This window comes from Arachis stenosperma, chromosome 1, assembly GCF_014773155.1.
Source record: "Arachis stenosperma cultivar V10309 chromosome 1, arast.V10309.gnm1.PFL2, whole genome shotgun sequence".
NCBI lineage: Eukaryota > Viridiplantae > Streptophyta > Magnoliopsida > Fabales > Fabaceae > Arachis > Arachis stenosperma.
Window position 1 is genome coordinate 81,002,213 of NC_080377.1, and position 16,670 is coordinate 81,018,882.

General features: G+C 38.4%; 1 non-coding gene across 1 annotated transcript; it reads left to right on the plus strand.

Moving 5' to 3' along the window:
- The first annotated feature begins 15,139 nt into the window (after window positions 1-15,139).
- Window positions 15,140-15,245, plus strand: LOC130951589 (small nucleolar RNA R71). The gene has a single exon (XR_009074031.1). It is a non-coding gene; the product is annotated as a small nucleolar RNA R71 (small nucleolar RNA).
- Window positions 15,246-16,670: the final 1,425 nt, after the last annotated feature.

A 16,670-nucleotide genomic window follows, 5' to 3' on the forward strand; every position in this document is an offset into this window, starting at 1 on the left:
GCAGTGACATAAAGACTAGAAAACACAGCCTTAATCAATAAAAAGTTTAAAAGACAGAATTGACATGCTTATTTACAAGGAGCAAGCACACATACATACAAAGAACTTAGAAGACAATCATGCAGTTGAATGTAATGGAAATAAGTAAGAGGAAAAAGGAACTTTACCACCTTGTAGTTCATCTTTATTGTTGTTGCCCTTTTTCTCCTACTTTTCTCCCTTCCCACACCAATTTAGACTAATTGCTTGTCTTCAAGCAGCAAATAAAACAGTGGTGGTGGGGTCTATGATGGGTCATGAACATCTTACATACTGAAATGTAAGTGATGTATGTGGTTAAGCAAGCAAAAATTAAGGATAACACCGCAAGCCTAAGAAGCAAAGGCATTATGATTATACAAACAAGTGGTGTTGCTGGATACATTGCATAGAAAAATAAGTGGCACACCAAACTTAGTGTGACACTTTCTCTTAGAATTGATGCAAGTATCCAGAAAGATTGAAAACAGATTATTGCAGGGCAACACCAAACTTAGAATGTGATCATATGCCAATTTTATTTGGGAAAAAAAATCTGAGTAAAAGAACTGTTGTATTAATAACAAAATCACCAAGAGCCAGAGCTGTCACGAACAGGGGCTTCTTGGTGAGGCATTAACACAAACAGTTAGAGAGCATAGAAAATAAAGAACTAAAGCAATTGCATGAAATAAGCAAAACAAAAGAAAATATCTAATCTAGGTAATCAACCAACCGGTAGTTTGTTAATCACAATTAATCCCCGGCAACGGCGCCATAAACTTGATGCAGGTGGAAACTGTCTCTCAACAAATTTCCTTCGGCAAGTGTACCGAATTTGTCGTCAAGTAAAACTCACAATAGAGTGAGGTTGAATCCCACAGAGATTAACGGATTAAGCAATCAATAGTTAATTGATTATCCTAGTTAGACGAATCAGATTGGAGTGATGAGCAGCAGGAAATGTAAATGGCAGAAAAGTAAATAAAGCAATAGAGTGCAGAGAAGTAAAATGGCAAGAAAAGTAAATGTAAGAACTAAAAATAAAATGAACATTGGGATCAAGAGATATCGCAATCCTCCGGATCAAGTTCATTCTCATCTCTTCCTCAATCATTCATTGATCTCCTTGGCAATCTTAAGTGATCGAATTACAATTACTTGTAATTCAATCTCTCAAATCTTGATCAATAGCCAATTCCTTGGTCAATTGCTCATGAGAAGAGATGAAGTATGGTCACCGATTATACCACATACATTTCTAAATCAAGTGTTGGAGGATTATAGTCACATATCCTTCCAAACCTAATTTGGTACAACATGAGAAAGCATTTCTAGCATGATCTCTTCATTCCTCATCCAAGGTTCAGAAGAGATCCAAGTATGAATAGTTTCTTTTCCAAGATAACTACCCAATTGGATGAAGATCGAAAGCTTTCAAACAAAATCAAGAGAAAAGATAGAAGAAGAAGAATAAGAACTACACTTAATCCATTGAATCACAATAGAGCTCTCTAACCCAATCAAAAGAGTTAGTTGATCATTGTTCTACCAAAATAGAAAAGAAGAAAGTGCAGAAAAGTAAAGATGAAGATTAAAACTGAAATTGAAACTTCAAAGTTCATAAATGAAAAATACAAACTAGAATTAAACTACTACTAAGGAAAGAAAAAGAAGAGAAAAGGAAGAAGAGTGTAGGAGGGGAGGGGTCCGAAGACCCACTCCCCTTGTAGTGTGCCAATTCACAGAAGTTCGAATTGGTCTTCACTCTCTTCCCCTTCCTTCAATTTCTCCGTATCTAGAATTCCTTGAATGTAAAAACTAAGGCCTTTATATAGGCTCTCCTAAATTACAAAATGAAATTAAAAGAAAATTACACTTAAATGAAAATTCCTATTCTAGATGCTTCTTGTGGTCTTGATTGGTTGATAATTGTGGGCTTGCTTGCTTGGGATTTGAAGTGGACTTGAGAGAGAAGTGAGTAATGTTGAGGTCCAGGTGCCAATGTTAGTGCTACTGTTAGCCACACAAACGCTACAAGTGTGGCGTTAGTGCTGAAGTTAGTGTGGCTAACGTCACACTTGCTACCAGTTGGTGTTTTTGAGGCTTAAAAGATGCCTCTGGTTCGTGCTTCAATTTCATGACCACTATAAAGTATTATATATCGTTGGAAAGCTCTGAATATAAGCTTTCTAAAGCAACAAAAATCACTTCAATTGGACCTCTGTAGCTCAAGTTATGCTCCTTTGAAGTAGACATGGTCGCTGGCATCGTCGCTAGCGTTAATGAAAAAGTTGAGTGCCAATAACGCTAGCGACCAGGGCTTCATTATTGCCAGTTTCTGAAGCTCAAACTTAGTGTCCATACCATACTATTATATATTGTTGGAAAGCTCTGGATGTCTACTTTCTAACGTTTTTAAAAGCGCATCATTTGGAACCCTACAACTCGAGTTACACTTCTTGGAAGGTGAAGAGGTCAGTTGGCTGGTGGACGAAATTGTGATCAATGTTCTAACTATTTTGAGATGAAATCATTCTTATGGCACTGGTTGAATCTACAACTCCGTTCAACTAACCAGCAAGTGTACTGGGTCGTCCAAGTAATAAACCTTACGTGAGTAAGGGTTGATCCCACAGAGATTGTTGGTATGAAGCAAGCTATGGTCACCTTGTAAATCTCAGTTAGACAGATTAAAATTGGTTTATGGTTTTGAAAATTTATAATAAGAAAATAGATGAAATAATAAAAGGGATAGAACACTTATGCAGATCCATTGGTAGGAATTTCAGATAAGCATATAGAGATACTGTAAGGCTCAAGGACGCCTGCCCTCCTACTGCTTCAACTCAATCCTTCTTACTCCTTTCCATGGCAAGCTGTATGTAGGGCATCACCGTTGTCAGTGGCTACATCCCATCCTCTCAGTGAAAATGGTCCTCTGCGGCTGTCACTCGCATGGCTAATCATCTGTCGGTTCTCAATCAGGTTGGAATAGAATCCATTGATTCTTTTGCGCTTGTCATCACGCCCAGCCTTCAGGAGTTTGAAGCTCGTCACAGTCATTCAATCCTAGAATCCTACTCGGAATACCATAGACAAGGTTTAGACTTTCCGGATCCTCATGAATGCCGCCATCTATCTAACTTATACCACGAAGATTCTGTTGGGGAATCTAAGAGATACACATTCAAGCTCTGTTGCATGTAGAACGAGAGTGGTTGTCAATCACGTGCGTTCATAAGTGAGAATGATAATGAGGGTTATCTAATCATCACATTCATCATGTTCTTGGGTGCGAATGAATATCTTGGAATAAGAATAAGAGAGAATTGAATAAAAGAAAATAGAACTGCATTAATACTTGAGGTACAGCAGAGCTCCACACCCTTAATCTATGGTGTGCAGAAACTCCACCGTTGAAAATACATAAGTAAAAGGTTCAGGCATGGCCGAATGGCCAGCCCCCATGTGGTCACAAGACCGAATGATCCCAGACTCTAATACATTAATAAATCATCCTATTTATAATAAACTAGCTCCTAGGGTTTACATGAGTAAGTAATTGATGCATAAATCCACTTCTGGGGCCCACTTGGTGTATGTTTGGGCTGAGCTTGATCAATCCACGAGCTGAGGCTTCTCTTGGAGTTGAACTCCGAGTTATGACGTGTTTTGGGCGTTCAACTCCGGATCATGACGTTTTTCTGGCGTTTAACTCCAGACAGCAGCATGTACTTGGCGTTCAATGCCAAGTTACGTCGTCAATTTCCGAAAGTATGAATTATTATATATTGCTGGAAAGCCCTGGATGTCTACTTTCCAACGCCGTTGAGAGCGCGCCAATTAGAGTTCTGTAGCTCCAGAAAATCCATTTCGAGTGCAGGGAGGTCAGATTCCAACAGCATCAGCAGTCCTTTTGTCAGCCTTTTTCAGAGTTTTGCTCAAATCCCTCAATTTCAGCCAGATTTTACCTGAAATCACAGAAAAACACACAAACTCATAGTAAAGTCCAGAAATGTGAATTTAACATAAAAACTAATGAAAACATCCCTAAAAGTAGCTTGAACTTACTAAAAACTACCTAAAAACAATGCCAAAAAGCGTATAAATTATCCGCTCATCACAACACCAAACTTAAATTGTTGCTTGTCCCCAAGCAACTGAAAATCAAAAAGGATAAAAAGAAGAGAATATACTATAAATTCCAGAATATCAATGAATATTAATTATAATTAGATGAGCGGGACTTGTAGCTTTTTGCTTCTGAACAGTTTTGGCATCTCACTTTTTCCTTTGAAGTTTAGAATGATTGGCTTCTCTAGGAACTTAGAATTTCGGATAGTGTTATTGACTTTCCTAGTTAAGCATGTTGATTCTTGAACACAGCTACTTATGAGTCTTGGCCGTGGCCCTAAGCACTTTGTTTTCCAGTATTACCACCGGATACATAAATGCCACAGACACATAACTGGGTGAACCTTTTCAGATTGTGACTTAGCTTTGCTAAAGTCCCCAGTTAGTGGTGTCCAGAGCTCTTAAGCACACTCTTTTGCCTTGGATCACGACTTTAACCACTTGGTCTCAAGCTTTTCACTTGGACCTTCATGACACAAGCACATGGTTAGGGACAGCTTGATTTAGCCGCTTAGGCCTGGATTTTATTTCCTTGGGCCCTCCTATCCATTGATGCTCAAAGCCTTGGATCCTTTTTACCCTTGCCTTTTGGTTTTAAGGGCTATTGGCTTTTTCTACTGCTCCTTCTTTTTCTATATACTCCTTTTTTTTTCGCCATTCACTGCTTTTTCTTGCTTCAAGAATCAATTTCATGATTTTTCAGATCATCAATAACATTTCTCTTTGTTCATCATTCTTTCAAGAGCCAATAATTTTAACATTCATAAACAACAAGATTAAAAGACATATGCACTGTTCAAGCATTCATTCAGAAAACAAAAAGTATTGTCACCACATCAATATAATTAAACTAAATTCAAGAGCTATTTTCGAAATTTATGTACTTCTTGTTCTTTTGAATTAAAACATTTTTCTTTTAAGAAAGGTGAAGGATTAATGGATTTTATTCATAGCTTTAAGGCATGGTTACATACTAATGATCATGAAATAAAGACACAAAACATAGATGAACACAATACTAAAAACCGAAAACAGAAAGAAATAAGAACAAGGAATGAATCCACCTCTAGTGGCGTCTTCTTCTTGAAGGACCAATGATGTTCTTTAGCTCTTCTATGTCCCTTCCTTGCCTTTGTTGCTCCTCCCTCATTGCTCTTTGATCTTCTCTTATTTCTTGGAGAATGATGGAGTGCTCATGATGTTCCACCTTTAATTGTTCCACATTGTGGTTTAAATCTTCTAAGGAAGTGTTGAGTTGCTCCCAATAGTTGTTTGGAGGAAAGTGCATCCGTTGAGGTATCTCAGGGATTTCTTGATGATGAACTTCCTCATGTACCTCTTGAGGACCGTGAGGAGCTTCTCTTGCTTGCTCCATCCTTTTCTTGGTGATGGGCTTGTCTTCTTCAATGGAGACATCTCCTTCTATGATAACTCCAGCTGAGTAACATAGATGGCAAATAAGGTGAGGAAAAGCTAGCCGTGCCATAGGTGAGGGCTTGTCGGCTATTTTGTAGATTTCATTGGAGATGACCTCATGAACTTCTACTTCCTCTCCAATCATGATGCTATGAATCATGATGGCCCGATCTACAGTAACTTCAGATCGGTTACTAGTAGGAATGATGGAGCGTTGAATGAACTCCAACCATCCTCAAGCTATAGGCTTGAGGTCCAGTCTTCTTAGTTGGACTGGCTTGCCTTTGGAGTCTCTTTTCCACTGAGCTCCTTCCACACAAATGTCCATAAGGACTTGGTCCAACCTTTGATCAAAGTTGACCCTTCTAGTGTAGGGGCGTTCATCACCTTACATCATAGGCAAGTGGAATGCCAACCTTACATTTTCCGGACTGAAATCCAAGTATTTCCCCCTAACCATTGTGAGATAATTCTTTGGACTTGGGTTCATACCTTGGTCATGGTTCCTAGTGATCCATGCATTGGCATAGAACTCTTGAACCATTAAGATTCCAACTTGTTGCATGGGGTTGGTTAAGACTTCCCAACCTCTTCTTTGGACTTCATGTCGGATCTCCGGATACTCATTTTTCTTGAGCTTGAAAGGGACCTCAGGGATCACTTTCTTCTTTGCCACAACATCATAGAAGTGGTCTTGATGGCTCTTGGAGATGAATCTTTCCATCTCCCATGACTCGGAGGTGGAAGCTTTTGCCTTCCCTTTTCCTTTTCTAGAGGATACTCCGGCCTTAGGTGCCATTGGTAATGGAAAAACAAAAAAAAAAGCTTATGATTTTACCACACCAAACTTAAAATTTTGCTCGCCCTCGAGCAAAAAAGAAAAGAAGAGTAGAAGAAGAAGAAGAAGAAAATATGGTAGAGAGGGAGAGAGGTAGGTTCGGCTATGTGGGAGAAGAAGGGGTTGTGTTGTGTGAAAATGAAGTAGAAGGGAAGGGTATTTATAGGGAGAGGGGAGGGTGGGTGTTTGGCCAATTTGGGTGGGAATGGGTGGTAAATTGAATTTGAATTTTATGAAGGTAGGTGGGGCTTATGGGGAAGAGTGGGGTGATGTGAATGGTGAATGGGGGAATTGGGAAGAGGAATTGAGGTGATTGGTGATGGGTGTTGGGGAGTGTGACATGGGGAGTAGGAAAAATGAGATTTAGGATTAGGAGAGTGTGATTAGGATTAAAAGGTAAGGTGGGAATATGTTAGGTGGGGATCCTGTGGGGTTCACAGATCCTGAGGTGTAAAGAAATACCATTCCTTCACTCTATAGGCATGTAAAATGCCTTCATGCATCATTCTGGCGTTCAAACGCCCATTGATGCATGTTCTGGGCGTTCAACGCCCATGTAATGCATGTTTCTGGCGTTGAACGCCAGTTTCATGCTTGTTACTGGCATTCAGCGCCAGTTTGTCTCCTCTAGGCACATTCCTGGCGTTCAGCGCCAGGATGTTGCTTGTTTCTGGCGTTCAGCGCCAGAATGGTGCTCTGTTCTGGCGTTGAACGCCAGCCAGATGCATCTTACTGGTGTTGAACGCCAGCCTGTGCGTCCTCCAGGGTGAAAAATTTTTTTTCTTCTATTTTTGACTCTGTTTTTAATTTTTTTGATTTTTTCGTGACTCCTCATGATCATGTACCTAATAAAACTCAAAATAACAATAAAATAAAATAAAATAAAAATTGGATAAATAAAATTGGGTTGCCTCCCAACAAGTGCTTCTTTAATGTCAATAGCTTGACAGTGGCTCTCATGGAGCCACAAGGTGATCAGGTCAATTTTAGTGTGGTCCCAACACCAAACTTAGAGTTTGGATATGGGATCTTAACAACAAACTTAGAGTTTGGTTGTGGCCTCACAACACCAAACTTAGAGTTTGACTGTGGGGGCTCTTCTTGACTCTGAATTGAGAGAAGCTCTTCATGCTTACTCTCTTCTGTCACAGAGGGATGGCCATGTGCCTTAAACACAAGGTATTCCCCATTCAATTGAAGGACTAATTCCCCTCTGTTGACATCTATTACAGCTCCTGCTGTGGCTAGGAAAGGTCTTCCAAGGATGATGCAATCATCCTCTTCCTTCCTAGTGTCTAAGATTATGAAATCAGCAGGGATGTAAAGGCCTTCAACCTTTACTAGCACGTCCTCTACTATTCCATAGGCTTGTCTCAATGACTTGTCTGCTAGTTGTAATGAGAACAAGGCAGGTTGTACCTCAATGATCCCCAGCTTCTCCATTACAGAGAGTGGCATTAGATTTATCCCTGACCCCAGATCACACAGAGCTTTTTCAAAGATCATGGTGCCTATGGTACAGGGTATTAAGAACTTGCCAGGATCTTGTTTCTTTTGAGGTAGAATTTTCTGAATCCAAGTATCCAGTTCATTAATGAGCAAGGGCGGTTCACTTTCCCAAGTCTCATTACCAAACAACTTGGCATTCAGCTTCATGATAGCTCCTAAATATTGAGCAACTTGCTCTCCAGTTACATCTTCATCCTCTTCAGAGGAAGAGTAGTCTTCAGAGCTCATGAATGGCAGAAGGAGATTTAATGGAATCTCTATGGTTTCTGTATGAGCCTCAGATTCCTTTGGATCCTCAATATGAAACTCCTTCTTGCTTGAGGGACGTCCCAGGAGGTCTTCCTCACTAGGATTTTCGTCCTCCTCCTCCCTTGTGCATTCGGCCATATTGACTATGTCAATGGCTTTGCACTCTCCTTTTGGATTCTCTTCTGTATTGCTTGGGAGAGTACTGGGAGGAGTTTCAATGACTTTCTTACTCAGCTGGCCCACTTGTGCCTCCAAATTTCTAATGGAGGATCTTGTTTCATTCATGAAACTGAAAGTGGCCTTTGACAGATTAGAGACTACATTGGCTAAATTAGAAGTGTTTTGTTTGGAATTCTCTGTCTGTTGCTGAGAAGATGATGGATATGGCTTGCTATTGCCCAGCCTGTTGCGTCCACCATTGTTAAAACCTTGTTGAGGTTTTTGTTGATCCTTCCATGAGAAATTTGGATGATTTCTCCATGATGAGTTATAGGTGTTTCCATAAGGTTCACCCATGTAATTAACCTCTGCCATGGCAGGGTTCTCAGGATCATAAGCTTCTTCAGAAGCTGCCTCTCTAGTACTATTGGATGCATGTTGCAATCCATTCAGATTTTGAGAGATCATGTTGACCTGTTGAGTCAACACTTTGTTCTGAGCCAATATGGCATTCAGAGTGTCAATTTCAAGAACTCCTTTCTTTTGAGGTACCCCATTGTTCACGGAATTCCTCTCAGAAGTGTACATGAACTGGTTATTTGCAACCATGTCAATGAGTTCTTGAGCCTCTTCAGGCGTTTTCTTCAGGTGAATAGATCCACCTGCAGAATGATCCAATGACATTTTCGAAAATTCAGAGAGACCATAATAGAATATATCCAATATGGTCCATTCTGAAAACATGTCAGATGGACATCTTTTGGTCAGCTGCTTGTATCTTTCCCAAGCTTCATAGAGGGATTCACCATCTTTTTGTTTGAAGGTTTGAACATCCACTCTCAGCTTGCTCAGCTTTTGAGGAGGAAAGAATTTATCCAGGAAGGCAGTGACTAGCTTATCCCATGAGTCCAGGCTATCCTTGGGTTGTGAATCCAACCATATTCTAGCTCTGTCTCTTACAGCAAAAGGGAAAAGCATGAGTCTGTAGACTTCAGGATCAACTCCATTCGTCTTTACAGTCTCACAGATCTGCAAGAACTCAGTTAAAAACTGATAAGGATCTTCAGATGGAAGTCCATAAAACTTGCAGTTTTGTTGCATCAAGGCAACTAGCTGAGGTTTCAGCTCAAAGTTATTGGCTCCAATGGCAGGAATGGAGATGCTTCTTCCATCAAACTTGGATGTTGGCTTTGTGAAGTCACCAAGCATTCTCCTTGCATTATTATTTTCGGCTGCCATCTCCTTCTCTTGTTCGAAAATTTCTAAAAGGTTGCTTCTGGATTGTTGTAATTTAGCTTCTCTTAATTTTCTCTTCAGAGTCCTTTCAGGTTCTGGATCAATTTCAACAAGAGTGCCTTTATCCCTGTTCCTGCTCATATGAAAGAGAAGAAAACAAGAAAAGAAAGAGGAATCCTCTATGTCACAGTATAGAGATTCCTTTATGTTAGTAGAAAAAGAAAGGGGGTAGAAGAATGAAGAAGGAGGTTCGGATTTTTGGATGAAGAGAGGTAAAGAGAAGTGTTAGTAATTAAATAATTAAATAGAAGAAGAAAAGAGAAGGGAATTTTCGAAATTAATTTTTGAAAAAGAGGTTAGTAATTTTCGAAAATTAGAGATAAAATGTAATTAAAATTAAACATGACACAATTAATTAATTAAAAAGGAACTTTTTGAAAAAGGGAAGAGATATTTTCGAAAATTAGAGAGGGAAAAGTAGTTAGGTGGTTTTAAAAAAGATAAGAAACAAACAAAAAGTTAGTTAGTTGATTGAAAAAGATTTGAAATCAAAATTTTAAAAAGATAAGGAGATAAGAAGTTAGATAAGATATTTTGAAATCAAATTTTGAAAAATATAAAATTTTAAAAGGATAAGATAAAAAGATAAGATAAAAGTTTTAAGAAAAAGATATTTTGAAAAAAAGATTTAATTTTTTTTTAAATGACTTAACTAACAAGAAACTACAAGATAAGATTCTAGAATTTAAAGATTGAACCTTTCTTAACAAGAAATTAACAAACTTCAAATTTTTGAATCAATCACATTAATTGTTAGTGTAATTTCGAAAATATGATATAAAGATAAGAAAAAGATTTTGAAAAATAATTTTTAAAATTTTTTTTTTGAAATTTTCGAAAAATAGGAAAAAAAAATGAAAAAGATAAGATTTTTGAAAAAGATTTTGAAAAGATAAGATTTTTAAAATTGAAATTTTGACTTGACTTGTAAGAAACAACTAATTTTGAAAATTTTTTTGACCAAGTCAACCCAAAATTTCGAAATTTTGGAGGGAAATAAGGAAAAGATATTTTTTTATTTTTGAATTTTTAATTATGAGAGAGAAAAACAACAAAAAATACTCAATGCATGAAATTTTTAGATCAAAACAATGAATGCATGCAAGAATGCTATGAATGTCAAGATGAACACCAAGAACACTTTGAAGATCATGATGAACATCAAGAACACATTTTTGAAAAATTTTTAATGCAAAGAAAACATGCAAGACACCAAACTTAGAAATCTTTAATGCATGAAAAATATGAATGCAAAGATGCACATGAAAAACAAGAAAAGACACAAAACAAGAAATCATCAAGATCAAACAAGAGGATTTATCAAGAACAACTTGAAGATCATGAAGAACACTATGAATGCATGGGATTTTCGAAAAAATGCAAGAAAAATTTTTAAAGCATGCAATTGACACCAAACTTAAAAATTGACTCAAGACTCAAACAAGAAACACAAAATATTTTTGGATTTTATGATTTTATGAATTTTTTTTTGGATTTTTATTAATTTTTTCGAAAATAAAGTTTAGAAAAACGAAAAATAAAAGAAAAATTTTGAAAAAGATTTTTGAAAAGAAAATTACCTAATCTGAGCAACAAGATGAACCGTCAGTTGTCCATACTCGAACAATCCCCGGCAACGGCGCCAAAAACTTGGTGGACGAAATTGTGATCAATGTTCTAACTATTTTGAGATGAAATCATTCTTATGGCACTGGTTGAATCTACAACTCCGTTCAACTAACCAGCAAGTGTACTGGGTCGTCCAAGTAATAAACCTTACGTGAGTAAGGGTCGATCCCACAGAGATTGTTGGTATGAAGCAAGCTATGGTCACCTTGTAAATCTCAGTTAGACAGATTAAAATTGGTTTATGGTTTCGAAAATTTATAATAAGAAAATAGATGAAATAATAAAAGGGATAGAACACTTATGCAGATCCATTGGTAGGAATTTCAGATACGCATATGGAGATACTGTAAGGCTCAAGGATGCCTGCCCTCCTACTGCTTCAACTCAATCCTTCTTACTCCTTTCCATGGCAAGCTGTATGTAGGGCATCACCGTTGTCAGTGGCTACATCCCATCCTCTCAGTGAAAATGGTCCTCTGCGGCTGTCACTCGCATGGCTAATCATCTGTCGGTTCTCAATCAGGTTGGAATAGAATCCATTGATTCTTTTGCGCTTGTCATCACGCCCAGCCTTCAGGAGTTTGAAGCTCGTCACAGTCATTCAATCCTAGAATCCTACTCGGAATACCATAGACAAGGTTTAGACTTTCCGGATCCTCATGAATGCCGCCATCTATCTAACTTATACCACGAAGATTCTGTTGGGGAATCTAAGAGATACACATTCAAGCTCTGTTGCATGTAGAACGAGAGTGGTTGTCAATCACGTGCGTTCATAAGTGAGAATGATAATGAGGGTTATCTAATCATCACATTCATCATGTTCTTGGGTGCGAATGAATATCTTGGAATAAGAATAAGAGAGAATTGAATAAAAGAAAATAGAACTGCATTAATACTTGAGGTACAGCAGAGCTCCACACCCTTAATCTATGGTGTGCAGAAACTCCACCGTTGAAAATACATAAGTAAAAGGTTCAGGCATGGCCGAATGGCCAGCCCCCATGTGGTCACAAGACCGAATGATCCCAGACTCTAATACATTAATAAATCATCCTATTTATAATAAACTAGCTCCTAGGGTTTACATGAGTAAGTAATTGATGCATAAATCCACTTCTGGGGCCCACTTGGTGTATGTTTGGGCTGAGCTTGATCAATCCACGAGCTGAGGCTTCTCTTGGAGTTGAACTCCGAGTTATGACGTGTTTTGGGCGTTCAACTCCGGATCATGACATTTTTCTGGCGTTTAACTCCAGACAGCAGCATGTACTTCGCGTTCAACGCCAAGTTACGTCGTCAATTTCCGAATAAAGTATGGACTATTATATATTGCAGGAAAGCCCTGGATGTCTACTTTCCAACTCCGTTGAGAGCGTGCCAATTGGAGTTCTGTAGCTCCAGAAAATCCATTTCGAGTGCAGGGAGGTCAGATTCCAACAGCATCAGCAGTCCTTTTGTCAGCCTTTTTCAGAGTTTTGCTCAAATCCCTCAATTTCAGCCAGATTTTACCTGAAATCACAGAAAAACACACAAACTCATAGTAAAGTCCAGAAATGTGAATTTAACATAAAAACTAATGAAAATATCCCTAAAAGTAGCTTGAACTTACTAAAAACTACCTAAAAACAATGCCAAAAAGCGTATAAATTATCCGCTCATCATTGGCCTTAATACAGGTTGATACCATGTTCATCACTGCACTTTCGTGGAAGGTTTTCTCCCTCAAATTTAGTGTCAACCTTGTAGTGCCATATATTCTTGGAAAGCTCTGGAATCCTACTTTCCAATGCCACTGGAATCACCTCATTTGGAGTTTTATGGCTCAAGTTATGCATGTTTAAAGAAGGCATGGTCAGGCTGCCAGGTGGGACTTTTGCCCACGTTAACTACCACGTTAACTAAGTTAACGTGGGAGTTAACGTGGCTCATTGTGGCTTGTGTGGGCTCCTTCCAACGTTAGTGACAATGTTGGGTGTCACTAACGTTGGCGATCACCTTTCTTCTTCACGTTAACTTCCACGTTAACTAAGTTAACATGGGAGTTAACATGGCTTCTTGGGGATAGTGTGGGTTTCTTCCAACGTTAGTGACAATGTTTGGTGTCACTAACGTTGTCGACAACCTTGTTTCTTCACGTTAGCTTCTATGTTATCTAGGTTAACGTGGGAGTTAACGTGGCTTCTTGTGACTTGGCCAACGTTAGTGATAAAGTTGAATGTCACTAACTTTGGCGTCCCCTTTTCTTCTTAACGTTAGAGGCCACGTTAACTAAGTTAACGTGGCAACTAACGTGGCCACTTATGAGCTTGGTCCAACGTTAGTGATAATCTTAAGTGTCACTAACATTGGCTCCATTTCCTTTCTTCAAAGTTAATGCCACTAACTTTTCTCACTAACGTTGGGGCTTTCCTTCCTTCCACGTTAGTGCCCACGTTAGTGTAACTAACGTAGTCACTAACGTGGCTCTTCTCTTCTTCTTTTGGCCTGAAGTCAATCAAACAAAGTGCATCAAAGTCTTTCTCTTAATCATGGGATCATGCATCATCCAATTTATCATATAATTCATGCATAATTCTCATGAAATCATTCAAAATTCACAATGTTTGTTTGAATCAAGGTGTAAGTGAATATCTACCCAAAACTAGCTTATTTCCTAAGAAAATGCATGAAACTACCTTAAAAACAGTAAGAAAAGGTCAGTGAAACTGGCCAAGATGCCCTGGCATCAAAACCTTGTCAGTGGTATTCTGAGTAGGATCTGGGAAGGGATGACTGTGACGAGCTTCAAACTCATGACTGTAGGGCTGGTGACAGATGCAAAAGGATAGTAAATCCTATTCCCTACACGATCAAGAACCAACAGCTGATTAGCCATACGATATCTGTGCATGGTATTTTTCATCCGAGACGAGCAATCTGACAGTTGATTAGCCGTAAAAAAATCGTAGAGGACCATTTTCACTGAGAGGATGGGAAGTAGTAATTAACAATGGTGACACCCAACATACAGCTTGCCATAGAAAGGAGCATGAAGTATTGGATGAAGGCAATAGGAAAGTAGAGATTCAGAAGGGACAATGCATTTCCATACGATTATCTGAAATTCCCAACAATGAATTACATAAGTATCTCTATCTTTATTTTATGTTTATTTATATTTTAATTATTAAAACTCCATAACCACTTGAATCCGCCTGACTGAGATTTACAAGATGATCATAGCTTGCTTTAAGCCAACAATCTCCGTAGGATCGACCCTTACTCACGTAAGGTTTATAACTTGGACGACCCAGTGCATTTGCTGGTTAGTTGTGCGAAGTTGTAAAAAAGAGTTGAGATTACAATTGTGCGTACCAAGTTGTTGGCGCCATTGTGTATCACAATTTTGTGCACCAGTCTCGCCACCCAAAATTTGGCTGATTTCTCCACCCCTGATTGTAGGTCTTAGGGTATGGATTATTATTGGGGTTTCTAGGAGCATTCCCCATGTAATTGACCTGTTCAGTAGAAGATTAAGCATAATCATATTTCTCACCTTGCATAAAGTTGCCATTCATGTCATAAGAGGCTTCTTAAGGTGCATTCTTAGTGTTGACAGCTGAAACCTACATCCCAATCAATTGTTGAGACAAAATTTTGTTCTGAGCAAGAAGAGAATCAAAAGCTTCCACCTCCATAACGCTTTTCTTCAGAGGAGTCCCAGAGTTCACAGGGTTCCTGTTAGATGCGTATAAATATTGGTTGTTAGCAACCAACTCAATAAGTTCAGCAGTCTCTTCTGGTGTCTTCTTCATGTGCAATGAACCACCTGCAGAATTATCTAAACACATCTTTTATATTTCACCTAAGCCCTCATAAAAGATATCCAGCTGAGTCCACATAGAGAACTTGTTCAGAGGGTATTGCCTAGTCAGTAGCTTGAATCTCTCCCAAGCTTCATAAAGGGTCTCACCATCTTTCTGTCTGAAAGTCTGAACCTCCACCCTCAGCTTAGTCAGCTTCTATGGTAGGAAAAATCTAGTCAGAAATCGAGTGACCACCTAGTCCCAAGTATCTAGACTCTCCTTGGGTTGAGAATCTAACCACAACATTGCTCTATCCCTCACAACAAATAGGAAGAGCATGAGTTTGTATACCTCAAGATTCACTCCATTGGTCTTCACAATATCACAAATCTGCAGGAAATCAGAGATAAATTGATTTAGGTATTCATGAGGAAGTCCATGATACTGGCAATTTTGTTGGACAAGAGTGACAAGCTGAGGCTTCAATTCAAAAATGTTTGCAGCTATAGGGGGCACCACAATGCTTTTTCCATAAAAATCTGCATTGGGAGTAGTGTAAGAGCCAAGCACTCTTCTAGACTTCTCATTCTCATTCAGATTTTCCATATTGGCATTCACATCATGATTATGGTCCATAGTGAACTTTGCAGCTTCCCTTTCAAAAGTTTCACTAACTTTGTACAGTCTAGCGTGTTGCAAACGCCGCCTCAAAGTCCTTTCAGGTTCAGGATCAAAGTCTATCAGAGGTTCCTTATCCCTATTCCTGCTTTTAAACAGATAAAAGACAAGAAAAGATGGGACTCTCTACGTCAGAGTGTAGAAAATTCCCAGTGAGGTAACCTGTATAAAATAATAAAATAAAAACATTTACTATTTAATGCTAAAATTTTCGAAAATAATGATAAAAAAGCAAGCTAAAAATTTCAAAATTTTTAAGTAGAATTAAATAAAAAAGTTAAAATAAAATTAACTAGGTAACACCAAACTTAGTTTCAAAAGTTAAGGAAAATAAAGATAGAAAAATTTGAAAATTAAGGTGCAAAAATCAAATAAATTTAAAGCGAAAGCACCTAATCTAAGCAATCAAACAACTAATAGTTGTCAATCACAGTCAATCCCCGGCAACGGCGCCAAAAACTTGGTGCGGAATTTATAACCCACAAACTAACTGGCAAGTGCACTGGGTCGTACCAAGTAGTACCTCAGGTGAATGAGGGTCGATCCCACGAGGATTGATGGATCAAGCAATAATGGTCAAGTGATTTGCTTAGTCAGACAAACAGTGAGTAGTGTTTGGATCTCAATTGCATTAACAGTAAATCAGAGAATCAGAAAGCAAACAGTAAACAAGTTGTAAAATATATATGGCGAAACAGTTAAGGCTTCAAAGATATCTATCTTCTGGATTGACTTTTCTTACCAACAATTTTAATCATGCAAGATTCCATTCATGGCAAACTATATGTGACTAAACCCTAATTCCTTAGACCTTTTTAGTCTCCTCTAACCATCATCAACCGCCAATTCCTTGGTCACTTAATTCTAATTAAAGGGTGAAGTTCAATTCTAGTTATGTGCCACAAAAACCCTAATTACCCAAATATAAGAGGATTATATGTCACATATCCCGT